This window comes from Amblyomma americanum, chromosome 4 (assembly GCF_052857255.1).
Source record: "Amblyomma americanum isolate KBUSLIRL-KWMA chromosome 4, ASM5285725v1, whole genome shotgun sequence".
In the NCBI taxonomy this organism is placed as follows: domain Eukaryota; kingdom Metazoa; phylum Arthropoda; class Arachnida; order Ixodida; family Ixodidae; genus Amblyomma; species Amblyomma americanum.
This window is the reverse complement of record NC_135500.1, coordinates 88,737,141-88,762,905: the sequence shown is the minus strand read 5'-3', so window position 1 is coordinate 88,762,905 and position 25,765 is coordinate 88,737,141. Positions and strand designations below refer to the sequence as shown.

Genomic DNA, 25,765 nt, shown 5'->3' with positions numbered 1-25,765 from the left:
TACTGGTAGCAGCGCCGAACCGCAATGGAACTCATTATAATCGGTACAAGAAAGGAAACATAAAGCTAAAACCTAAAAGGCAGAACGCAAACAAAAACAAAAAAAACATAATACTCTATTTCGAAATTCCCAAGGCACGACGCTCCTTATAAACAACACCGATGGAGTGCTGACACAGCAATCTCGTTTCTCCGCGGTCTCACCAGCCTCAGGTATCTCTTTGGCTGTTTTCCTGACATACTGATGAAGGATTGTGGTTCTTCCCAATAAGGAAACACGTTATTTACATTATTGGCAATCACAGCAGTGTATGCCGAGATGACGAGAAGCCCCGATGACGCTGTTGCTATGTTCCATGAGCCTCTTTAAGACGAATCCTGTTTCGCCAATGTATGCTCGGCAACAGGGCAAAGGTATCGAGCAAACTACGCGTTTCGCGCGCTCTACGATTGGCTGCCTGTGCCTAACAGTGCAGGAATTGCTCACAGTGGCAGTGTAATTCACCTTCTTGCAGAGTTTTGATAGCTTCTCTGGTGCGGAAAACACCACATGTACACCTGCTCCTCTTCCTATTTTCTTGAACTGGTGGGCGAACGTGTGCATGTAACGTAATACCGTCACATTTTTTCTCCAACCTGTGTCAGCCCCGCCGTTGCTTAGAACCACTTTCCTGCTTTATTTGAGCACGTTCTCAGTCACCGAGAACAAGAGTGTACATGGGTAGCCAAAGCCGCTCAACCAGGTCATCTGCCTCGAAAACGCAGAATCCAGTCAATGCTTACTCGATTTCGGGAGAGCACTGCAAAAGCAATACTTTACAATTGCTTGTTTAACTAGTTTTGAGTGGGCTGAACCAAAAGGAAGTACAGGTGTGCTTCCTCGCGGTTCATAAGCCCGACAGACATGGTCAGCGGAAAAATAAATACCTAGGTCAAGATATCTGGTGAATTTTTCACAGCAACTTCGTGCGTAAAGATTAGTTGATGAAAGCATTCTGAAAGCGCCGACAAGATATTGAACATATTTGCCTGATCGGACATCTCTTGTGAGATGATAAAAACGAGAAAATCATCAACTTATCTTAAAATGCCGGCAAAACTATACCCTTCCCTTCTGCGTTTCAACTGTCGGCCCCGCTCCGCTAGAAAAATGTCCCTCAAAAAAACAGCAACGCCGGGGTTAATGCATATTCCGTTTTTTTTTGAGTGACGATGGTACCTTCGTAAACTGGGACTGTAGACTTCAGATAAGTTGAAAGCAATTCTAGAAATTTATCGACGGATGAACCACTACTGTTCTGAAATGAAATCATCCCGTCTGGCGGCTGCGTTTTTATGGAGGAAAAACGCTAAGGCGCCCGTGTGCTGTGCGATGTCAGTGCACGTTAAAGATCCCCAGGTGGTCGAAATTATTCCGGAGCCCTCCACTACGGCACCTCTCTCTTCCTTTCTTCTTTCACTCCCTCCTTTACCCTTCCCTTACGGCGCGGTTCAGGTTCAGCCACATTTCCAAAAATAAGTCCAACTTGTTCCCGCAACAGATACTCTACTGGTCCGGACAATCGCGCCTCACGCGGAGTTCCGGTGTCCGCCGATATGTGAGACAGATACTGCGCCATCTCATTTCGCCCAGAACCAGTGGTTAGGGCGCTCGACTACTGATCCGGAGTTCCCGGGTTCGAACCCGACCGCGGCGGCTGCGTTTTTATGGAGGCGAAAACCTAAGGCGCCCGTGTGCTGTGCGAGGTCAGCGCACGTTAAAGGGGGTTTAAAATATTCTGGAGCCCTCCACCACAGCACCTTTTTCTTCCATTCTTCTTTCACTCCCACTTTTATCCCTTCCCTTATGACGCAGTTCAGGAATTCAACGATATATCAGACAGATACTGCGCCAATTCCTTTTCTCCGTAACCAATTATTAAAGCGAGAGCTTTACTGGTCGCGAACTTGCGATTTCACTATGGCGGTACTCAGAGGAAGCACATGACGTCACAACGCGCACCTCGCCGAGGATATTTCTCTCTCTCTCTCTTGCTCCGTAGTCACTATCCGCATGCACCACTAGTAGCACCGAGGCACAGGTGTTCCGCCGCTGAGCAGAGCCGCGCCTTTCCACAAAATCTAGCTTTCAAATTTAAGTTTTCTCTTTTTTTTCTTTCTTCTTTCGCCCCGCCACGGTGGCTCAGCGGTTAGGGCGCTCGACTACTTATACGGAGTTCCCGGGTTCGAACCCGACCGCGGCGGCTGCGTTTTTATGGAGGAAAAACGCTGAGGCGCCCGCGTGCTGTGCGATGTCAGTGCACGTTAACGATCCCCAGGTGGTCGAAATTATCCCTGAGCCCTCCACTACGGCACCTCTCTCTTCCTTTCTTCTTTCACTCCCTCCTTTACCCTATCCTTACGGCGCGGTTCAGGTGTCCAACTATATATGAGACATACTGCGCCATTTCCTTTCCCCCAAAACACCAATTATTATTATTATTTCTTCTTTCCCTCCATCCTTTATCCCTTCCTTTATGGCGTGGCTCGGGTGTCCACCCAGATATGTGAGACGGTTACTGTACCATTTCCTTTCCTCAAAAATTAAACAAACCAGTGAGCCGATTGCGTCTATACAGTTCATTGGGGTTGATAACATTCCAAAGGCCGTTCATTTTCACGAAAGGAAAGGCGCACAACCAACACCGCACAACCCGCTCTGCGGGTCAGTGGAAATAAAAATGATTGGTTTTAGGGAAAGGAAATGGCGCAGTATCTAATACCTCCGGTAGGCATGTGATGAAGAGCATTGGGGAGATCGATTCTCCTTGCAGGACGCGTCTCATATATCGTTGAACACCTGAACTGCGCCGTAAAGGAGGGGATAAAGGTAGGAGTGAAAGAATAAAGGAATAAAAAGGTGGCGTAGTGGAGGGCTCCGGAATAATTTCGACCACCTGGGGATCTTTAACGTGCACTGACATCGCTCAGAAACGGGGGACTAAGCGTTTTGCCTCCATAAAAACGCAGCCGCCGAGGTCGGATTCAAAACCTGGATCTCCGGATCAGTAGCCGAGCGCCGAAATCACTGAGCCACCGCCAGTCAACCTCCCTTTCATGTAGGTGGCGTTGGTGTCCAACTGCAAAAGCCTGCTTTGATTGGTTTCCGCACACTGGATAGGCAGCGCGCCCTACCTGCCACCCTGGGAGGCGGCATGCAGTTAATGGTTGATGGCGAGATTCATCACCAAATGAAAGCTGCGGCCTAGCTACTGCTGCAGGGCCGCATGTCAGCCACAACGCCGTCAGCGCTAATGCATTCAGGCCACATTCTCTCTCACCACCGCCACATGTATCATAGTACGATTGAGGCGTCCACATATCCTGGGAGCCAGTTTTGCGCCCTTGCTTTCCTCAAAGCCATCTCCGTCTCGAACATTCGCAACGCCAACGCCAATGAACACAGAGAACGCCGACATCTTTCGCTTTGTACATCCTGGATTAGCTGAGCTAATCAACATTATTATTTTTATTATTATTATTATTTCCACTGACCAACGGAACGGGTTGTGCGCCTTTCCTTTCGTGAAAATGAACGAGCTTTGCAAAGTTGTCAACGCCAATGAACTGTATGAACGCCGTCGACTCACTTGGTTTGTTTAGTTTTGAGGAAAGGAATTTGCACAGTAACAGTCTCACATACCTTTGTGGACACCCGAACCGCGCCATGAAGGAAGGGATAAATGAAGCAGAGAAAGAAGAACGAGAAAACTGAAAATTGAAAGCTGGGACCCGCCGCGGTGGCTCAGTGGTTAGGGCGCTCGACTACTGATGCGGAGTTCCCGGGTTCGAACCCGACCGCGGCGGCTGCGTTTTTATGGAGGAAAAACGCTAAGGCGCCCGTGTGCTGTGCGATGTTAGTGCACGTTAAAGATCCCCAGGTGGTCGACATTATTCCGGAGCCATCCACTACGGCACCCCTTTCTTCCTTTCTTCTTTCACTCCCTCCTTTATCCCTTCCCTTACGGCGCAGTTCAGGTGTCCAACGATATATGAGACAGATACTGCGCCATTTCCTTTCCCCAAAAACCAATGATTATTATTATTATTAAGCTGGATTTTGAGGAAAGGCGCGGTGCTGCGTACTGGCGGAGCACCTGGGTGCTACTAGTGGCGCATGCGGATAGTGACAAGGGAGTGAGGGAGAGAGAAATATCTACGGCGAGGCGCGCGTTGTGACGTCATGCGCCTCCTCGGAGTACCGCCAGTAAAACTTTCGCTTTAAAAAATGAGCGAAGAGGCGAAACGCGTGAAAGTGGCGACATTACGAACAAAGAAAACATGCTTTTACGAACCTCGCATCAGGAACTCTTTGTGTACCATACGCAATACTACAAGATATCTTCCAATGATTTAGAAGCATTCGTCCTTTCCCCGACGTTATTTCCCCCCCCCGCCCCCCAAAAAAAACGCAAATCCTATTCCACGGCCAACTGTACGTTTTGTTCAACAAATGTTTGGCTCCATGACGGCCACAACACCTGCTAATAACTATTCTCTCAAAGTGTGTAGGAGCACTTGGAACAAATGCGCGGGTGCAATTTTCATATCTTCTCAAGCGTAAAGGACAACTTTCGGCACACCAGCACCTTCCTTGTTTTCATGAGGGTTTAGTTCTTTCGCCTGCTGTCGTTTAGAAAAGCGCTCCTGTGTTGTCGATATGTGGGTGTAATGCGCGTTTTTACTGGAACAGACGACGGTTCTAGTTTCTAATTGATCTTTTTATGCGTTACTTTTTCTCCCGGCTGTCATGAAAACTGCGCCCCCTTACTAACAACGCGAGCACGCTTGTTTTCTACAAGTTTGTATATATTTTTTTGAAGTTGAGCGCATAATCTACCCGACCGTCAACAAATATCGGTCGAAAGAATTTGCCTATCGTTGTGGACGATAACACATTTTGTGTCCCATAAAACTGAACGCACAACCATGCGCAAGTAACCGCTACATAGCATGAGCGGCCCTACCGCAAACTGCGCACCGACCAGCGGCACAGCTCGGGCCATGACGCGAGCGGGATGAGGAAAGCGTGACTTTCACAATCGGCTTACTGCGCCGGCCGGCGTGCTTAGCGAAACTACATGAAATGCAGCGTAGGTTCGAAAAATTGCTGATGTCCTAGGCCAGTATGTAATACGTAGCGGAAGCGAGGCGCGTTCTGCATCGTAAACCTTTATATATGAAACCCGTGCATTTACTAGATGCGCCTTTATCCATGACTAAAACTGCATCCGTCGGGGCGTAGTAGTAGCATCTCTGCCTCCAACGCGAAATGCTCTGGTGCGATTGCCAGCCTCGACGCAGGCTGGCGACGCTGGCTGGTGCGCATGCGCCGTTACAATGGCAACCGGAGATGAGCAGTGGGTACGCCGTGCGCTTCGTCGCCGCTGTCGCCCGGCCGCACGCCCGCTCCACCGTCCATTCCATTCCAAAAACTTTTATTTCCATCACAAATGGAGACGCCCTACTCCCCACTCCCTACCCCTGGCGCGCAGGCCTAGGGGCAGGGGCCGGGGCCTCCGCGACTAGATGCAGGCAAAGAGTTGCTGGCTTTTCGCGGCCTCTACCGCCAGATGGATGGCTTTCCTCTGCCTGGCGGGGTCCGCACTTTGCAGAAGGGTCTCCCAGGCTTCTCTACTATTTATTCCTTCATTGACCCCTGGGGAGTGTGTGCATTGCGAGATTATGTGGTCGAGGGTCCCCCTCTCCCCGCATTCCTTACATTTATCGTCTGTCTTCGTCTTTCAGGACGTGTGATGCCCATACCGGATTTATGCAGTTTCCTGCTTGTAATCTGCGCCAAGTTGTTGCCTCTCTGTTTCCGAGCTCTTTGTCCGACGGAGGGACAGTTCTTCGCTGTAATCTGTAGTTTTCTATTATCTCCGTGTATGTCTGTAGTCTCTCGTCAAGCTCGTTGCAGTCGGGCGGGTCTGCTCTTGCCCGGAGGTAGAGATCTCGGGCTAAGAGGTGCGCCGCCTCGTTGCCTGGAACTGACGTGTGAGCTAGTGCCCATATGAGGCTAATTTTCCTATCAATTTTTCTTCCAACTAGTATTCGCACCGCTTCTGGTGCTACTCTGCCCCTTCCGTAATTGTAGATGGCTGTTTTGTTGTCGCTTATTATGTAACTTGCCTTGGTGCCTACGCAAGCAAGCGCTATTGCTACTTCTTCCGCTACCTCTGTATTGCGGCTGCGTATTGTTGTTGCCGAGATTGCTTTACCTTGGCCATCTACTACCGAGGCTACTGCTGCTCCCAGTTTGCCGCTCGCCGCATCTGTGTATGCCACTGTCTCGCTGTTTACTTCGCTGAAGCGTTTGACTAGTGCTTCAGCTCTTTTTTCCCTCCTTTCCTTATTGAAGGCGGGATGCATGTTCTTGGGATGCGGGTCAATCCTCAGCTGTTCCCTGAATTTTCTTGGAATATCGTGTTTCTTTTGCATGCCTCTGTCCGTCTGCAGTCCCACCATGCTTAGAATGGCACTGCCTGTGTATGTTTGGCTGAGTCTTTCCTGCTGGGCGGTCCTTACTGCTTCGGCTATTTCTTTCCATGTACTATGGATTCCCATTGCTAGGAGTCTTTCGGTGGAGGTGCTTATGGGTATTCCGAGTGCTCGTTTGTAGCATCTCCTGATTATTGAGTCCAATTTATCTCTTTCTGAGGCCCGCATGTTTAGATATGGTGTAGCGTAGCTGAGTCGGCTGATGACGTACGCTTGTACCAGCTTAACTAGGCTCCTTTCCTTTAGCCCTCTTCCCTTGAGGGCTATTCTTCTGAATATCCCAGTCCTCTGTGCTGCGTAGCCTTCCAATTTCTTTATGGTTTCGTCGTTGTATCCGTTACTTTGAATGAAAAGACCTAATATTCTTATTTTGTTAACTTTGGGTACTGGTTGGTTTCCGACCATGATGTTGAGTCGCTGTCTTTTTTCAGCCTTAATGATTTGGGGTTGTACATAAAGAGTTCTGATTTTTATGGTGAGCAGGCAAGCCCCCTAGCTGCTACATACTCTACCACTGTATCTGCAGCTGTATGCAGCTTGTTCTCTATTTCTGCGTCGCTACCTTTGTTTATCCAGCCGTTTATGTCGTCAGCATACATGCTGAAATTTAGGTTTTTTATTCTCCCAAGTTTAGCTGGGAGACCCCTCATTGCCAGATTAAAGAGGAATGGGGAGAGTACCGATCCTTGTGTTGTACCTCTGTTTCCCAGCTCTATTTCTTCCGATTCCAAATCTTGGTATCATTGCCGTCCTGTCTGTCAGGAAGTTCTTTATATAATTGTAGGTTCTGCCTCCTACGCCTATTTCCTGAAGTTCTGTCAGGATTGCCTCGTGTTTGACATTGTCAAAAGCTTTCTTGAGGAATAGACCTAGGATTGCTTTTATATCTCTCGATCGCGAGTCTATGATGTCGTGCTGGAGTCTCAACATCACATCCTGGGTGCTTAGGCCCGGCCCGAATCCGACCATCTCATTCCGCCATGTTCATTATCTTCCATGAATCGGGTCAGCCTCGTTTGGATTACATGTTCCATTAGTTTCCCTACACACGATGTGAGGGAAATCGGCCTGAGGTTCTCAAACTTTGTGGGCTTGCCCGGTTGGGGGATTAGTATGATTGCTAGCTTCTTTCCATTGTTTCAGAAGTTCACCGTTCTCCCATACCTGCTGTACATATTTTGTTATAGCTGTGATCGACTCATCGTCTAGATTTCGCAGCATTTTGTTTGTTATTCCATCTGGTCCTGGGGCCGATTTCGTGTTAAGCCTGATTATTTCCGCTCTCATTTCAGCCTCCGTTATGGGTGCGTCTAGCTCCTTATGTGGGCGTCCCCCATATTCTGGTAGGCTGGTGCGAGTCACGTTTCCTATGTATGTTTGCTTGATTTCTTCCATGAAGCTCTCGTCTGTTCCGTCGTATTTATGTCGCGTCTTGACTAGTCTGCGACCCGGATTGGGTTGGGTCTACTAAGTGTCTTAGAGTGTTCCATGTTTTTGCTAGACTCATACCTTTTTCCATGTCGTCGTATTTGCTGCACCAATTTTGTTCGCATAGTTGTAGTGCGTATTTTTCGATTTCTCTATTTAATCTGGGTATTCTTTTTTTAGATTCCGGTTCCATTTCTGTCTTTTGAGCCGGTCTTCTATACTACCTTTTGCCTCCCACATGTGCAGTAGTTTGTTGTCTGCTATGAGTGGGGCGTCTTGGCCTTCTAGAGTTACCGTTGCTTCGGCGGTATGTCTTTTGAGTGTCTGTCCACTCTCCTAGGTCCGTGATGGTTGCGGCTGAGGATTCTTCCCTCCGCTTTCTAAATTTGTCCCATTCTGTGACTTTTGGCTGTTTTAACCGTTTTTCTTTGACTCCCTGCATTAGCGTAGGGGCAATTATATAGTGGTCGCTGCCTAGGTCTTGTCCTGTATTTTCCCACGTTACTGTTCTGGTGTTTTTGGAGAGTGTTAGATCGGGTGTGGTGTCCGCGGTAACACTGTTTCCTTTTCTAGTTGGGTTTCCTGGGTCGGTGTGTAGTGAGAGGCTAAGTTCTTGTATATCCTCCAACAGCTGCCTTCCCTTGCCGTCTTTCCTGTTGTATCCCCACTCCTCATGCAGCGCATTTAAGTCTCCTACGATGAAGAGGGGGTTCTTTCCCGCTGCTTTTAGAGCTTTCCGGAAGATGGCGCTGAACCTGATCTTTTTCTGTTTAGGGCTTGAGTAGATGTTTAGTATAAAGAGACTGGGCTCTTCTTTCCTACCCGTAAGCATCTTCACTAAGACTCCTTCTTTGTCCCTGGATTGAATATCGTGTTCAGTTGTTGCTATGTTTCTTTTCACTAGGGTTGTTACCCGCGATTTTTCGCCTTTATTACTGTGAAACGCCTGATATCCTGATGGGATGCTAATTTCCTGGTCTCTTGCAGCGCTATTGCTAGCGGCTTCTCTGCTAATGTGTCTATGTAGTTTTGCAGTAACGCTCGCTTGCGTTGGAATCCTCGGCAGTTCCACTGCCAAATTATAGACTTATTTAGGGCGTTTCTGGCCATATTGAATTTGAGTAACAGTGTCCTCTAAGTTTTTCTCTCGCTCTCCAAGGGCAATCAGCTCGGTTCTTTGTGCTTGTAGCTCGGTTCTCTGCGCCTGCAGTTCTGCTGTTATGGTTTCAAATCTTTGATTTATATTGTCTTGTATCTGGCTGAGTGCAGCCATGACCTGCGCCATGAATTCTCTTTGTTCTGTCTGCATCGCTTTTATCGCGTTCCTATTTGCTTCACATTCATTCTTTAGCTCTAGCCATATGTCTGTTCCATTATCTCCTTTTCGTTTAAGTGGGGTCTTCTGTCTCCTCCATTTTCTCTCCTACCATTTCCTGCCGCTTGAGTGTTGGGGGGGGGGTAGTTTGTTGAGCTACCTGTATGGGTTGTGCGAGTTGTGTGCGGGGAGGTAGGATGTTGCCTTTTTCTTTTTGTGCTTTCATGAGGTTATTTATGAACCCTTGAAGCTCATCTACTTTTTCCTTTAACTGTTCTATTTCTCTGTCCTTATCATCTTTAGCCTATCTCTTTCCTACTATCCCCTCACCTCTTTCGTTTCACTTTTTCAAACTGCCTGCTATCCTTTATTTCCGCTACCCCAGCTCAGGTGCCACTGATTAGTGATGGCAGATGCCGGAGTGAGCTAACATCTTTTACCACCCTTTGGTTATTTTTAAATAAATAATCACTTACTACTGGGCGGGCCCTTCTACTAAGCTTACTTGTTTAAGTTCTCTGCTTGGATCCATGCTTCTGCTCCTTCTCTTGCCCCAGGGGTCCTTTGGGTCCCTTGATCTCGATCTCCTACGTCCCCTGGTCTCCTAGCTCCTGGGGGTCGGCGGGTTTCCTTTGCTGTTTCCTCCGAGCTTGGGGAAGTCCTCCGTGCGGAGTTTCTTGTCTCCGTCCGCCGGGGGTTTCTGTTGCTGGGTCGCCAGCTCTTTTCGTTTGTCCTTTTTCATCTCCCAGATTCTTTTCTTGATTTCGTACGGTGTTCGGTATAGCTCTTTGCACTTTTTGTCGCCGAGTGGGTGCTCTTTTCTGCAGAGCTGGCACTTGGCTTCGCATTGGTGATCTTCCCGCGGGTTTTCTTCTCCGCATCCTCGGCACTTTTTGTTGTCTGGGTTCGAGCACACGTCGGATCTGTGCCCCATTCGGCCACACGCATAGCATACCTCGTACTTTATCTTGTACAGGACGCATCTCGTCGGCGTGGGGGAAAGGTACACTTGCCTTGGAACCGTGCACTCTTCGAAGAGGATAAGCACGGCCTTCGTTGCCTTTCCCAGTCTTCTCACTCCTATGAATTGGGGGTTCTTCGCGCTGCAGTACTTCAGTCTCTTTTTGATTTCGTCTTCAGTCCAGAATAGAGGGGCGTCGTATATGACGCCTTTTCCGCTGTTCTCCGGCGCCGCCACGTATGCGTTGACGCTCACCTTTTCCTTGCCTATCGTCAGCTCTCTGGTCGCTGCGTATTTATTCCTCTTTCTTTTGTCCTTCGTAGCGATGAAGATCGATTGCTGCTTTGTGTTGAACGTGATGATGTCGTTCACGCCTTTGTCGCTTGCCCCAGCCGCTGCGCTGATTGCGTCAGCCAGGAAGGCTCCTCTGAATTTCAGTCGAAGGTGAGTGTGACGTCACGCGGATGAGCAATTGTCCGCATGCGCCGATACTATCTCAACCAGAGGGGCTCCACACCTGCGCAGCGTTCGTCACCACCGCCTCGCCGCAGGCCGCTCTATCACCCGAACCGCGCGTCGTCGCATGCGCAGCATTGCGTAAAGGGGGAGATGTAATCGGCGGCTGTATCGCAACGCTTGTCGCAACGCTTCATATTGATGCACAGGAGAGTCCAGCCGCTGCTAAACGGCGGTTTGGACAAGAGAACATTTACATTTATGATGCTGAGATTGTCGCCTGGCAGTTGGCTACTCAACAAACAGGGGGTGAGCGTCAGAAGGCGAAGAGAGCAGCGGAGACGCCCGAACAGAGATGAACGCCTTGCCAAACGGAGCCACCAGACTGCCGAGCGTAAAAGATGCCGCATAGCCGCCGAGATGAAGCCTATGGAAGGCGTCAGTCAACGGGAACCGACCGAAGAGGAGAAGGCCGGTCGTGTGACTGATCACACCATTCGAGTTTCCGAAAGTGAATCTGCGACCCGCACATTTGAAGCAGACTTTGCGAACAATCCGTTCGGACCCATTTGTAGTATGTGCGACAGACTGTGGCACCAAATGGACTTGACAGCAGTGAGTAATCCAATGTATGACACATTGCGTTTGGCATTACCAGAACAAGATCAGCCAGGAAAACGTACCTCTCGGTATGTATATCCTGGCGCAGCGGAGCTAAGCCACTGCCAATTTTTTTCTTTTATGCCGTGAGTGTGCGGGGGGTTTCAGTGGCTCCCATAGATGCCGCCACCGAATACGTTGGTTAGCTGATAAGCGGGTAAGGGGGGGTAAAGGTAAGGGCTGGTGAGGGCGGCTCCGCGGCGAGGCGCGCTGTGTGACGTCATGCCAGATGGCGCGGCGAGCGCGCGGCGTGTGTCCTGCTGCGGCGGTTTCTAGGCAACGGCTCAAGGACTGTCTCTGTGCCTCCTCGGAGCACCGCAATAGCGAAATCGCGAGTTCGTGGCCAGTAAAGCTTTCGAATTAAAAACTAAACGTTTCTCACCTTGCCGCTGCAACTGCATTCCTATTAATGTCTGTATTTATTCCTTTGTTAATCCTGCTTCGTACGTTCTGTATTTGAAGTAGTGATTGTTGTTCTATTTTCTTTGTTTCCATTTCATTCCTCCGTATTTTTGGCTTTGCAAAATAGCGAAGAGACTATATGTATATTTGTGTCTTTGCTTTGCTGTTGTAGCACTGTAGAGGGAGGTTGTGGGCCTTTGTCAAGCTGCCGTTTACGAGCAGCTTTTACCCACAACCTCCTCCATCATCCCGATGAAAATAAAGAATATTATTATTATTATTATTATTAGAAAGAGCAACAGTGACACGAACCGCGCCCAAACAACCGGCAGGCCACGAAGCGTGGACGCCTCTTCGGGAACTGCGCAATTCAAGGCACCAGCCGTCATGAGCAGCGTAAGCTGCAAGAAATGCTCAGTACTTGGGAAAAACGTTTCTCAAATTGCCGTCGTTGCTCCATCATAAACTAATCAAGAGCACGACCGGCACACATTTCTGTAAATAGTTTTGTGTATATTACCTCTTTCCCTATCCTCTTTTCCTGTCCCCTCACCTCTCTCATTTCATTCCACCATTCTGCGTGCTGTGCTTTATTTCCGCTGCCCTAGCTCAGGTGCTTCAGTATCGATGGCAGCTGCCGAAGCTAGAAAAAATGTTTTCCTTCCTTTTTATTATTATTTAGTAAAAGCACTTACTACCTTGCCGCAGTCAGAAACGGCGCGAGTTTCGCGTCGAAGACCAAGACAGACGAAAAACGCAGAATCTGCGTGCTAACAAAGGCGCCGAACGCTGACAGGCGCAGCCGCGCAGTCCACCGTCCCAAGGTTTCGTTCTACCTCGTCTGCTCCGACGCCGCTCGCCAGGGCGCCAAAGCTGATAGCGTGACTATGCAGAGGGGTCACCAACTCATCTGTGACGTATTTCTCGGGGCCAGATTTTGCCGAGTGTCCGCTCTTTATGAATCCCTTTTTCTACGGTACAGATATGAATTCAGGCGCTACTCGCCCACTATTGCTATGGGATACTGCGTGGTCACGTGGAAATTGATCTTGGTCAATTTTGCTGATCCGGATTACCCGCGTTCGAAGCCGACCACGGCGTCCGCGTTTAAATGGAGATGAAACGCAAAATGCGCATGTGTGCTTTGCGACGTCAATGCACGTTAAAGATCCCCAAGTGGTCGAAATTATTCCGGAGCCATCCAATATGACCCCTCTTTCTTCCTTTTATCTTTCACTCCCTCTTTTATCCCTTCTCTTGCGGCGGGGTTCCGGTCTGTTTGTTGCTGCCAGGAAGAAAGAAAGTGCACAGGCCTGCTCACTGGCTCAAGCCGAGCCACAATTGCTACCACGTGCAGATAGAAGGAGAGTTGAAAGATGGGGTAGAAAGACAGTATAGTAAAGACGCGCTAAAGACAAGGCCGATCCCGGAGGTAGTGCAATACCGGGCCAACCGGTGGCGGGAGTGAAGAATCCTTCAAACGCTCTGCCACATTTCCAAAAATAAGTCCAACTTGTTCCCGTAACAGATACTCTACTGGTCCGGACAATCGCGCCTCACGCGGAGTTCCGGTGTCCGCCGATATGTGAGACAGATACTGCGCCATCTCATTTCGCCCAGAACCAGTGGTTAGGGCGCTCGACTACTGATCCGGAGTTCCCGGGTTCGAACCCGACCGCGGCGGCTGCGTTTTTATGGAGGCGAAAACCTAAGGCGCCCGTGTGCTGTGCGATGTCAGTGCACGTTAAAGATAATAATAATAATAATTGGTTTTTGGGGAAAGGAAATGGCGCAGTATCTGTCACATATATCTTTGGACACCTGAATCGCGCCGTAAGGGAAGGGATAAAGGAGGGAGTGAAAGAAGAAAGGAATAGGTGCCGTAGTGGAGGGCTCCGGAATAATTTCGACCACCTGGGGATCTTTAACGTGCACTGACATCGCACAGCACACGGGCGCCTTAGCGTTTTTCCTCCATAAAAACGCAGCCGGCGCAGTCGGGTTCGAACTCGGGAACTCCGGATCCCAGGTGGTCGAAATTATTCCGGAGCCCTCCACTACGGCACCTCCTTCTTCCTTTCTTTTTCCACTCCCTCTCTTATCCCTTCCCTTACGGCGCGGTTCAGGTGTCCAACGATATATGAGACAGATACTGCGCCATTTCCTTTCCCAAAAACCAATTATTATTCTCACCTCCTTTGTTCTTTCACTCCCTCCTCTATCCCTTCCCTCACGGCGCGGTTCAGGTGTCCAACGATATATGAGACAGATACTGCGCCATTTTCTTTCCCAAGAACCAATTAAAAAAAAATTTCTCACCTTAACCCGCCGCGGTGGCTTAGTGGTTAGGGCGCTCAGCTACTGGTCCGGAGCTCCCGGAATCGAAGCCGACCACTGCGGCTGCGTTTTTATGAAGGCAAAGCGCTAAGGCGCCCGTGTGCTTTGCGATGTTAGTGCACGTTAAAGATCCCCAGGTGGTCGAAATTATTTCGGAGCCCTCCACTACAGCACCTCTCTCTTCTGTTCTTCTTTCACTCCCTCCTTTATCCCTTCTCTTATGGCGTTGTTCAGGTGTCCAACGATATATGAGAGTTTCTGCGCCATTTCCTTTTCCCAAAAACCAATTATTATTATTATTTCTTACATTCATTGCAGGCATACGCGTTCTTGACAAAGCAGTAAGAGCTAACAGTGTTAAAAAATAAAGTGGATTATCCCCGCTAATCCAAGATGTACAAAGCTAAGGCGCGATTGATTTGTCCACTGACCCACGAAGCCGATTGTGCGCTTTCCCTTTCGCGAAAATGAACGGTCTTTGCAAAGTTGTCAACACCATTGAACTCTATGAACGCCATCGGCTCACTTCCTTGGTTTTTGAGGAAAGGAAATAGCACGGTAACTGTCTCATATATCTCGGTGGGCACCCGAACCGCGCTTTAAAGGAAGGGATAAAGGAGGGATGGAAATAGAAAAGAGAAAACTTAAAAGTGAAAGTCGCATTTTCAGGAAACCCGCCGCGGTGTCTCAGTGGTTAGGGCGCTCGACTACTGATCCGGAGTTCCCGGGTTCGAACCCGACCGCGGCGGCTGCGTTTTTATGGAGGAAAAACGCTAAGGCGCCCGTGTGCTTTGCGATGTTAGTGCACGTTAAAGATCCCCAGGTGGTCGAAATTATTTCGGAGCCCTCCACTACGGCACCTCTCTGTTCTGTTCTTCTTTCACTCCCTCCTTTATCCCTTCCCTTATGGCGCTGTTCAGGTGTCCAACGATATATGAGAGTTTCTGCGCCATTTCCTTTTCCCAAAAACCAATTATTATTATTATTTCTTACATTCATTGCAGGCATACGCGTTCTTGACAAATGCAAGCAGTAAGAGCTAACAGTGTTAAAAAATAATGTGGATTATCCCCGCTAATCCAAGATGTACAAAGCTAAGGCGCGATTGATTTGTCCACTGACCCACGAAGCCGATTGTGCGCTTTCCCTTTCGCGAAAATGAACGGTCTTTGCAAAGTTGTCAACACCATTGAACTCTATGAACGTCATCGGCTCACTTCCTTGGTTTTTGAGGAAAGGAAATAGCACAGTAACTGTCTCATATATCTCGGTGGGCACCCGAACCGTGCTTTAAAGGAAGGGATAAAGGAGGGATGGAAATAGGAAAGAGATAACTTAAAAGTGAAAGTATCGGGTTCGAACCCGACCGCGGCGGCTGCGTTTTTATGGAGGAAAAACGCTAAGGCGCCCGTGTGCTGTGCGATGTCAGTGCACGTTAAAGATCCCCAGGTGGTCGAAATTATTCCGGAGCCCTCCACTACGGGCCTATTCGTTCCTATCTTCTTTCACTCCCTCCTTTTTCTCTTTCCTTACGGCGCGGTTCAGGTGTCCAACCATATATGAGACAGATACTGCGCCGTTTCCTTTCACCAAAAAAAAAACAATTATTTATTTTTATTTTGAGGAAAGGCGCGGCGCTCCACAGCAGCGGAACACCTGTGGCTCGGTGCTACTAGTGGCGCGTGCGCAGTAGTGACTTGGGAGCGAGAGAGAGAAATGCGCCGTGTGTCATCACTGCTCCTGGCACATGCGCAGCACGGCTCTCTAGGAAACAAGCGAAACTGATCAACCTGCCGCCAGTAAAGCTTTCGATTTAAAATAAATAAGCGGAACAGTGCAAACCGTATGTTCGTCATTATGAGCCTATCGTGGCTTAAACAGCACAAGCGAGCATAACAAAACCTTTCGAATTGCATAACCACGCTTAGGTGATCTATTTTTATTTAGTAAGCACCTCGGTTACCACGGCAACCACTCGGTTACGATTTGCTGTATAACGCAATAACTTGAGACCCGAAACACCAGATGGAGAGCTATTGCTCTAAAGCGCTATCACACATTAAAACCCCCGCCGGATTTTCTATTAATGTCGTTTGCAAGGCATTTGCCTTAAAACATTTTTTGGTATGCGCTTTGATTTTGTATTTGCTTTCCATCGCTTTCAGCTCTCCTGATAATGCGGTTTAGGCTTATAAGAGATATCTACAACGTTCTTGAGCAACATTGCTCTCATTTGTGCACAGTTTTGATTAACAAAAAGGCGCAACTAGAACAATAAAGCAGGGACATGCAATAAGGACACTTCTTTATGTAGGCGGCCTGAACTATTTTGAGAAATTCAATTCAGTACTCGTTCCCCTATATTGCGTCTAATACAGCGTCGGTCTTCGAAAAACCGTGAAGGCTTCTGGCTCCAACACCAGTATGAACTTCCTGCGTATTTCGTTGCCATCAATGTTATTTGTTTATTGAGGTTCATCAAAGTTCTAAAGCGACTCAGGCGATCATGGATACCGTAGTGACGTGTTCCGGAAATTTCCACCACCAGGGGTTCTTTTAACGTGCACTGACAACGCAAACTACACGGGCCTCTGGAATTTCTCCTGCGCCGAAATTCGACCGCCGCGGCCGGGATCAAACCGGCGTTTTGTTTTAAGTGACATGTTTACTGGCCGCGAAGTGCCGATTTCGCCGTGGAGTTGGAGGCACATGACGTCACAACACGCGCTTCGCCGTGGAGCCGAACCGGTCCGGCCGGCCAAAGGCGGCTGCGCACTCGCCGCGAAATAGACATGCTCCAAATCTCAGCCACGGCAGTCAGAGTGCACCGAAGCCGCCGAACGTGTTGGTGGTCAAGCGCAGTTGGAGTACAGTGAACTAGAAGTATTGGTGTAGTTGGAGTATAGAAGGTCTCGCTTTGGCCGATGTGACGTCACCGTGCAGCGCGCGTGCACGTGTTATGCCTCAGTATAAAAGCGCCTTAACAGAGCCTGCGCTGAACCGCTAACCAACGTATTCGGTGACGGCATCTATGGGAGCCAATGAAACCCCCAACATAATCACTGAATAAACAAAAGCTGTGTCGAGGCACGGAATCGAACCAGGGCCTTTAGAGTTTGAGGCGCAGGCGCTACCACTCCACCACGCCGGATGAAACTTCAGCCATGAATAAGTGAATGTACACTTCCGAAGCAGAAGTCTCCGTGCTTTCGCTATGTGTCTCCTGGCCTAACAGAGCTAGCCCATTAGCAATTGTTAAGAGCGTTAGCTCTTACTCATGGCGTTTCGAGATTTCGTGGGGTCTGGTACCACCCCTGGACACAGCGCCATCTGTGGCAGCAACTACTCATCGTGTTTCGAGATTTCGTGAGTTTTGTGAGAACTCATAGAACTTCGAGATTTCATGAGTTTCGTGAGCGCCATCTGTTGCTGCAACTAGAAAACAGCGCACCGCGCATTGAGACTTGTAGCTCGATCTACAATATCATTGTAGAAACAAGCACCTGCCGCGTGCCAATGATGATGTCACGGTCCAATTTGGTGGATAAAGGTGGAACTATGTTAGTATGACGTCGGGGGGACGAAATGGCAACATATTTTCGGTTTCTCGAATCCAAGATGGCAGCCATTAAAATTGGTGTGGCCTCTCATCCTTTTCCCCCTCACCAAAAAAATATCCTATGACAGGTAGGAGGGCTGTCCGTTACGGGAGCACTATGCATGCATCCATTCGTTCCGCTATATATATACTCCGACAACAACGAGCACCCATCCGGGGACAGTTGTATACCGAATTTGGTAGGAAAAAAACCATATGAGTTGTGTTATAAAAATAAAACCAAAACTAAATATTACGAAAACATTGTACACGTGGTGGAGGTAGTCGTTTTATTAAAAATAATAGTAAAAAGGAAGGAAAAGATTTTTGCTAGCCCCGGCATCTGCCATCGATACTGAAGCACCTGAGCTGGGGCAGCGGAAATAAAGGACAGCAGGCAGAATGGAGAAATGAAATGAAAGAGGTGAGGGGACAGGAATAGAGGACAGGGGGAGAAGTAATATGTACAAACTATTTACACAATAAGAAATGTGTTCAGGTTGTGCGCGTGATTAGTTCATTTTAGAAAAATTAAATCACACACGCGCACAGCACTGTGTTGGTTACAACTGGAGTGGGGCGTCCAGTTATTAATCGTTCAAGGTAGAACTCGCGGAGCGTTCGGTCACTGCGTGTAAGTACCTGACGGAGAACAGACGGGACGTCAAGCCCGTGTGTTCGAGGAATGCACAGAGGCTCACCAAAGTTCGCTCACGAGTGCGTGCACTGCCCTGCGTGCACAATAGCGTCTTGATGGAGTCTGGTAGTATGCCCTGCGCCCTATAGGCCTCGAGCATATCGCGACGAGCATCGGCGAACGCGGAGCAGCGAAGGAGCAGATGTTCTAGTGTTTACACTGCACCGCATCCGTCACACACATCACTCGTCGCGATTCCGTGACGCACCCGTCGTTCCCCGGGCCACACGCAGCCAATGCGCGCGAGGAGGAACATTGCACGTTGTGACCGTGTAAGTGCGCGACAGCCGGTGACGCTGTCGATGCGCTCACCTCCCGCGATGCGTGGGTCGGTGTGCTGCTTTCGGAGATGGTCGTGGATGGCCGCACGCACGTTCTCCAGCGCAAGGGGCAGATCGCTGGCAGGTAGTTGGTGTGCAGCGGTCGCGAGGTCGTCAGCTTCTTCGTTGCCGGCGATGCCGCAGTTACCGGGCACCCACTGTGCACGCACGGCACAACCTCTCTGCGCGAGGCGCTCGATGCGCGAGCGAATTTCCCGCACTAGTGTGGTACCGTGGCCGTTAGATTGCAGGCGGCTGAGGGCGGCGCGGGAGTCGCACAGCAGAGCACTCCTGGGCGGCGGAGGGCCGAGGGTGAGCAGCAGGTCCAGCCCGAGCCGGATCCCCATCGACTCCGCCGTGGTGGAGGAGCCCAGGAAGGCTGCGTGCTGCTGGCTGTGCAGTCGCAGGGCGGGGATGGTGGCCGCCGCAGCAAGGGAGCAGCTGTCGCGGGCCGCTGAGCCGTCGGTGTACACGAGGAGATGGTCCTGGAGCTCCTCGTGTATGACGGCTCTGGCCAGCTGCTGCACACCACAGAGGGGTGTGCTCCGCTTTCCCGCGATGCCGACGATCTCTCGCTGTACCTCCGAGGCAGCAGGCCAGGGCGCGCAGGAGCCGTAGGGCGGTGGGCCTTGGGTCAATTGCTCATACTCGAGCAGCGCCGCGCCCGTTCGTGAGCGCGGGTGTGAGCGCATACGCTGCAGCAGAGAGCCGCCGTCCGGTGCGCGGTGAAGCCGGTCGATGTGATTCAGTGCCCTGCGCGCTGCTTGGAGCTCAAGGGGCCACGCTCCTGCATCAGCCAACGTTGCAGCGCACTGCGGGTTTTTGAGCAGGCCTAGGCACACGCGCAGGGACTTGCGGTGCTGAAGCTCGAGCTTCTTCCAGCACGGCTTGCGCACCATGACGAGCGGCAGCGCGTAGAGCACCACCCCCAAGGCTGCGGCATTGTATAGACGCAGCGCGGCTTGCTGGGAGATGCCCTGGCCTCGAGCGGTGAGCTTGTGCACGGCGGCGGTAATCCTCTTCATCTGCAGACAGGCCTTGGTCGCCGCGGGGCGGAAGGAAAGGCGCCAGTCGATGTCCAGGCCAAGGTACCGCACCGATTTACGCCAAGGAATCGGAGTCCCGTCCAGTGACAGGGGCGCAAGGTGCGCGCGCGAGCGCGAAACGCAGGCCATGGCCACCGATTTGTCCGCGCTCAGCGACAGACCAAGGCCGCGCAAGCTGGCATCGATTGCGGTCAGGGCTCCCTGAAGGCACCCCCGCACGCGGATCGCCTCGCCCGGTGGTCCCCGGCACCACAGAGCTATGTCGTCTGCATATATGGACATGTACACATGTTGGCGCCCGCTCGTGGGGAGGGAGGCCGGCACCACCGACATGGCCACATTAAACAGAAATGGTGATAGGACAGAGCCTTGCGGCACGCCCATGTCGACCGGGCGAGGCTTGGAGAGCTTACCCCCTACTCGTACGCGCATGGTGCGCCCGCTTAGGAAGCCATGAACGTATCGCAAAAGGCGCCCGCTCACACCAGCCCCCTCAAGCACCGCGAGAATTGGTGCGCGGTGAACGTTGTCAAAAGCGCCCGAGACGTCCAGTAGCAGCAGCAGCGCAACATGGCCTGCTGCCCTGGCATGCTCCAGCGCTGTAACAACGTCCGATATAGAATCAGCCGTGCACCGCATCCCACGGAAACCCGTCTGCCGCTCGTCAAACAAATCAGCCTCCGCAGCCCGCTCGTTCAGACGCTGCAACGCCATATGCTCCGTGAGCTTACCTGCCACCGATGTTAATGCCACTAGCCGGTATCCGCTCAGCTCCGTAGGTGGGCGCCCTGCCTTTCGGATGGGACAAATTATCGCGGTTCGCCAATCCTCCGGTAGCTCCCCGCGTTCCCACACCAGGTTGATCTGCTGCAGGAGGATCTGTCGTTGCTGCGCATCCAGGTTTCGCAGCATTTGGTATGTCACTCCTTCTGGTCCGGGCGCCGAGCTGCGGCGGCAGCGCTGCAGCGCATTGTTCAATTCCGCCGCGGTGAACGGCGCATCACATGGACCTTCCGAGGCGACGGGCGAGAGACTGGCGTCGCTTCTGGGGCTCTCGGGAGCAGCTATGTTAGCGGCGTTTGCGGGGCTGGGCGGCGCGAACCGATCGGCAAACCGCTCTGCCAATTCTACATAGCTGAGCCCGCTGGAGATTGCAAGGGCGGCCAGCGGTTGACGGTTTGCCTGTGGTTCGGTGATGCGCCGCAGGACGTCAAACAGCCTCCGCGAGCTGACATCTTCCTCCATCCTTTGGCATAGTGAAGCCCACTGCCGGCGGTATAGCTTGTTGGCGTCGCGGCGAGCTGCTGCGTCCAAGCGGTTGTAGACAGTCCAGTCGGCGGCTCTGTCAGTCCGGCGCGCGCGTCGCTCTGCGCGATTTCTCTTCTCGCGCAGATTGAGCAGCTTCATATCAGGTGTGGGCTGCCCTGCCCTTACCTATGCTCGTTGGGTGGCTGCGAGAGCGCTTCGGACTAGACTTGAAAAGAAATCTGCGCCAGTGGCCGCCGCCTCGTCGACCACCCGCCTGAACGCACTCCAGTTGATAATGGAGTAGGCACATTTGGGGCGCGCCTCCATCGCAGTGGGTTCAATTAGGATGGAGTAATGATCCGAGCCCCAGAGAGATGGTGATCGGCGCCATGTCGCCTCGATGCCTCTGGATGCGAAGGCAACGTCGGTGCAGGAGCCGGTTGTTCCGCGTCGTCGAAAGGTGGGCTCTCCGGTGTTCAAGGGGGTGAGTCCCAGCTGCGTTGCTGCGTCGTGCAGGTCTTCTCCATGCGCGGAGTGGCGCGCACTGCCCCACGCACTATGGTGGGCGTTAAAATCACCACAGATGATTTGGCGCGGGGCACAGCACGAAGACATAGCACGAAAACAGCGCATTCCACGCGACAGCTGGACGCACATAAACACTGGCCACCGACGTGTCAACATCACCGACGCGCACTGTCACCACCACGCATTCCTGGGCGTCAGATGTCGCCGCCGCCGAGCCGACGAGGGTGTGCTGGACGTCCTGCCGCACGTATATCTAATTGCCGCACGTATTACTAATTGAAGCGTCACCATATCGCAACGCAAGCCGAATTTTGTGCCCGACTTGACCCCCCAAACAAACCAAATTTCGTTTGGGACATATCATCAGTAGATGGAACTCGACAATGGATAGACGTGCATCGTAATTTATCTGATAGGTGGCGCTAGCGGCGATAGTTCCGCTAGGCGGCGTGCGTGCACTCGTAGCCGAGCATGGTGGCAATCCAGCCCGTGTCAAAGTGTATTACATTCCTTTTCTCTACACGAGCGCCGTGTTCTTCGCTTTCCTCGTCTAGTAACCAAAACCGCTAACGCTCGTTACTTCAATGTCTTCCAGACGGTGGCGGTCTTTTTTAAGTTTTCTAAGCAGCCGAGCGCCATAATCCCTGAGTCACCGCGGCAGCAGTGTACTGGTAACCTTGACAGGAGTGCAAATGTAAATACAGCATTCACATGGCACTAAGACTGCATACTCGCGGTGAAGGTGAAAGTATTAGTGTGTTCGAATGCCTGTCTCAAGCGAGACAGCAACATAAGAGACATATGCTACCTGCAACGATAAATCGTATGACAAACCAGCCGCAGGGGCCCAGTGGTTATGGCGCTCGGCTGCTGACCCGAAAGACGCTGGTTCGATCCTGGCCGCGGGGGTCCGATTTCGATGGAAGTGAAATTCTAGAAGCCCATGCACTGTGCGATATCAGTGCACGTTAAAGAACCAAAGGTGGTAGAAATTTCCGGACCCTTTCACTACGGCGTCCCTAGTAGCGTGAGTTGCTTTGGACGTTATACCCAATAAACCATCAAAACAAGCCAAATCGTATGACACCACCCGTAGCTGTGTACGCCGACAGGTTGAGTCACAATTATAGCGCGATAGCGTTAATGATCTGGTGTCACAGAGCTGGTGTAAGTGTTCTTCGCCGTTATCGTTGGTGTTGTAGCACGAGAATCTCCAAATAAAAAAAACCCAAAGCTGCCTGAGTGCTCGCCTTGCGAGGTTCAGCTACGAGTGGTGGTGATGAAAAGAGTTTATTTAGCTATATATAAAGAGATGGGCTCGGTCAGAGGACCCTAGTAGGTCTCGCCCCTTACAATACAGGGCGGAGTCCCTCATTCCGGGACCCCATTGGTCCTGACCGCTGCGCTAGTCCGCCGCACCTGGGCCTGTTGGGCGGATAGTTCCTGGCAGCCGAGCAGAGCCGCCTCCCATTCCTCTCGGGTAGAGGAAAGGATGATAGGGAAGAGAAGCATTTTGCCTGTATGCCCAAACCATGTGAAAGGTGCCGGCCACCTTTCCCCATAATAAGCAGCGGCCGTCAAAAGAAGAATCAAAGTGCTTGAGAATCGTCGGGCACAGCAGGTTGTTTTTAAAGAGCCTAAACAGAGTTCGTTCGCCAGCTTTACTCCATCCTTCATAGGAACCGGGTAGCGCTGGCGTTCGGCACGGTAGTGCTCAGCAATATCTTAAAACAAAAAGAAGAGGGCTGTGATCTGGGCTAAGATTCTTCCAAGGAACGACTGGTGCACGGTAAGTGAGTGCGAGGGTTGCCTCATGGGCGGCTTCGTTACCTGGCATGCCTTGGTGTCCGGGGACCCATATGATTAAGCGATGAGTTGGATCGCAGTCGAGAGTACTGTGGCGAAGAATTTCGCGTGCAAACGGAGTGATCCATCCCAACTCAAAGTTGCGACAGGCTCGGCGAGAGTCTGTGCAGATGAATTTACAGTCGGGAAAGAAGGCTGCGAGGGCAATCGCTACCTCATACGCATGGTGGTGGTGGTGGAAAACACTTATTGCCAAGTAATACAGATGGGGGCAAAGCCCCTAGCATAGCACGCAGCAAGTTCTAGGGGGCTGCCCTTACAGGGCAAATAACAGCCCTTTAGGGGTATCCGCTTCAGGCGCTGGTCAGCAGCAGCGGACCTGACCAGGAAAGTCTCCCAGTATGACTCCGCCGTGGATTGAGATGGAAGGTGTGCGAAGGTAGAACTTGTGAGGAGGACGTGATAAGAGTCTCCCGGTTTCCTGCAGAGCTAACAGGAAGAGAGGAATTGGTAAGGGTAGCGGGCATGAAGGAGAATAGTGTAGGGAGCAGTTCGGTGGTCTGGAGTCGGCGCCAGTTCGAGGCCCGAGTTAAGGTTAGGGAGAGAACCGGCGGTGCGTCAACATGCCGCTTATCTCGGTAGTAGGTAAGACTTTCTGAACGTGAGCAGACGCTCCTGGTTGGAGGGAGGAGGTCCAAATCATGCCCCGAAATTCAGACCTTGGGCGAGGGAATGGACCTCCTCTTTACCCGGGAGGCCTGCGAGTGTTCGGTTCCGGATAAGAGTTACAGGGAGGGTGGGGTGCCAGAAGCGTAGGAGGCGAGCTGCGGTGCAGGATATCAGGCCTTTGGCGAAATTGAATACGGCGGATTTTGAGTCGGAGAGAATTTTTCTGGCAGAGGTGGAGATGAGAGCGAGTGCATTGGGCGCTTCCTCTGCATTTACCGATAATTTTGTGGTGATGGATCCTGATGAGATTAGTCGGGCTTGATTTTGCGCGACGGCGAGAACCATGTGGGAGCCAGACGTGTACGCTGCCGCGACCACGTAGGCTACATCGAAACTGTTGCCGTAGAGCTTGTGTAGGGCTTTGGCGCGGGCTGCCCTGCGTTCTCCTTCGTGCACTGGGTGCATGTTCCTAGGGATTGGAAGGGTGATCAGATGGGAGCTTAGGTATGGAGTTAGGGAAACCCCCTCAGCATGTTAGGTAATCGAAGCCATGCCTAGCTGACAGAGGGGAGTGCGGCCTGCCGCGGTACTCGACCGGCGAGTCAGTTCTGCTGTTAGGGTGGTTTCTATCAGCTCCTAAAACGTGTTGTGGGTACCGAGGTTGAGGAGCAGGGCAGTAGAGGTGCGGGTGGGTAGGAGGAGGGCGACCTTTGGGCCGCTGCTGAGGAGCGCGCTGATTTGGTCCCGCTCATTCTGCTTTAGTGGGAGGTAGAGGAATGAGTGCGCCGCGGGGCTCGTGATGAGTCGAGCGGGGCGCTCAGAACGAGAAGCCGTCTACCTGTTTTCCCTCGCGTATGACTGCAGGCGTGTACCATTCCCCTCTGAAGTGGTAGCGGCCTGCAATGTCGACGTAGAAGACGTGTTTCGTTAAGCCATAGTGCAGTGCAGGGCATCTACCCGCGCCTCCAATCAATCTTCGTCATGTTTCTGTATGCGGAGGTAAGGAGCCGAGTACAGTTCTCGACTTGTTACGATGGCATGAGCGAACCACACCACATCCTTAATTTGCAGCCCTTCTCACTTGTTGGAAATGCGGCAAGCCATTCGGCGGAGCTACGAGAGCTTCACGTACTTACACTGGTGCGCTCAATAAACGTGGCAAAGGAAATTAAATATACTAATAATTGGTTTTGTGGGAAAGGAAATGGCTCAGTATCTGTTTCACATATCGGTGGACACCTGGACCACGCAATAAGGGCAGGGATAATGGAGTGAGTGAAAGAAGAAGGAAAAAAGTGGTGCCGTAGTGGAGGGTTCCGCAATAATTTCGACCACCTGTGGATCTTTAACGTGCACTGACATCGCACTGCACACGGTCGCCTTAGTGTAAACGCAGTCGCCGCAGTCGGGTTCGAACCCGGGAACTCCGGATCAGTAGCCGAGCGCCCTAACCACTGAGCCACCGCGGCGGGGAAAGTGGACAAGGCCAAACCCAAACATCCGCGCATGCTTCCTTTCGGGAAACGTTCCTTCTAAGGCACGAGCACCGCCATCTACGTCATGAAATTTTCACTAGTATTGCATTTTGCAGCCATGTTCACTATATCTCATAAAATTCCTCATTCTATCAGTTAATAAATTTTATAAGCGTCTGGCTCACAACAAGATGAATCGTTTGACATTCTGCGGAAGCCCCTGCGACAAACAGGCCGACAGTAATGGCCGTCTGACGGCCTTCGGAATGCACAGTTTGGG

At 51.3% G+C, this 25,765-nt stretch overlaps 1 protein-coding gene and 1 pseudogene across 2 annotated transcripts in view; one reads left to right on the top strand and one right to left on the bottom strand.

Moving 5' to 3' along the window:
• The window catches only part of LOC144128115 (uncharacterized), a 535,742-nt gene that overhangs the window by 12,092 nt on the left and 497,885 nt on the right, over positions 1-25,765 (top strand). The gene's annotated exons all lie outside the window — the stretch shown is intronic.
• On the bottom strand, positions 13,172-13,331 carry LOC144130731 (U2 spliceosomal RNA; annotated as a pseudogene).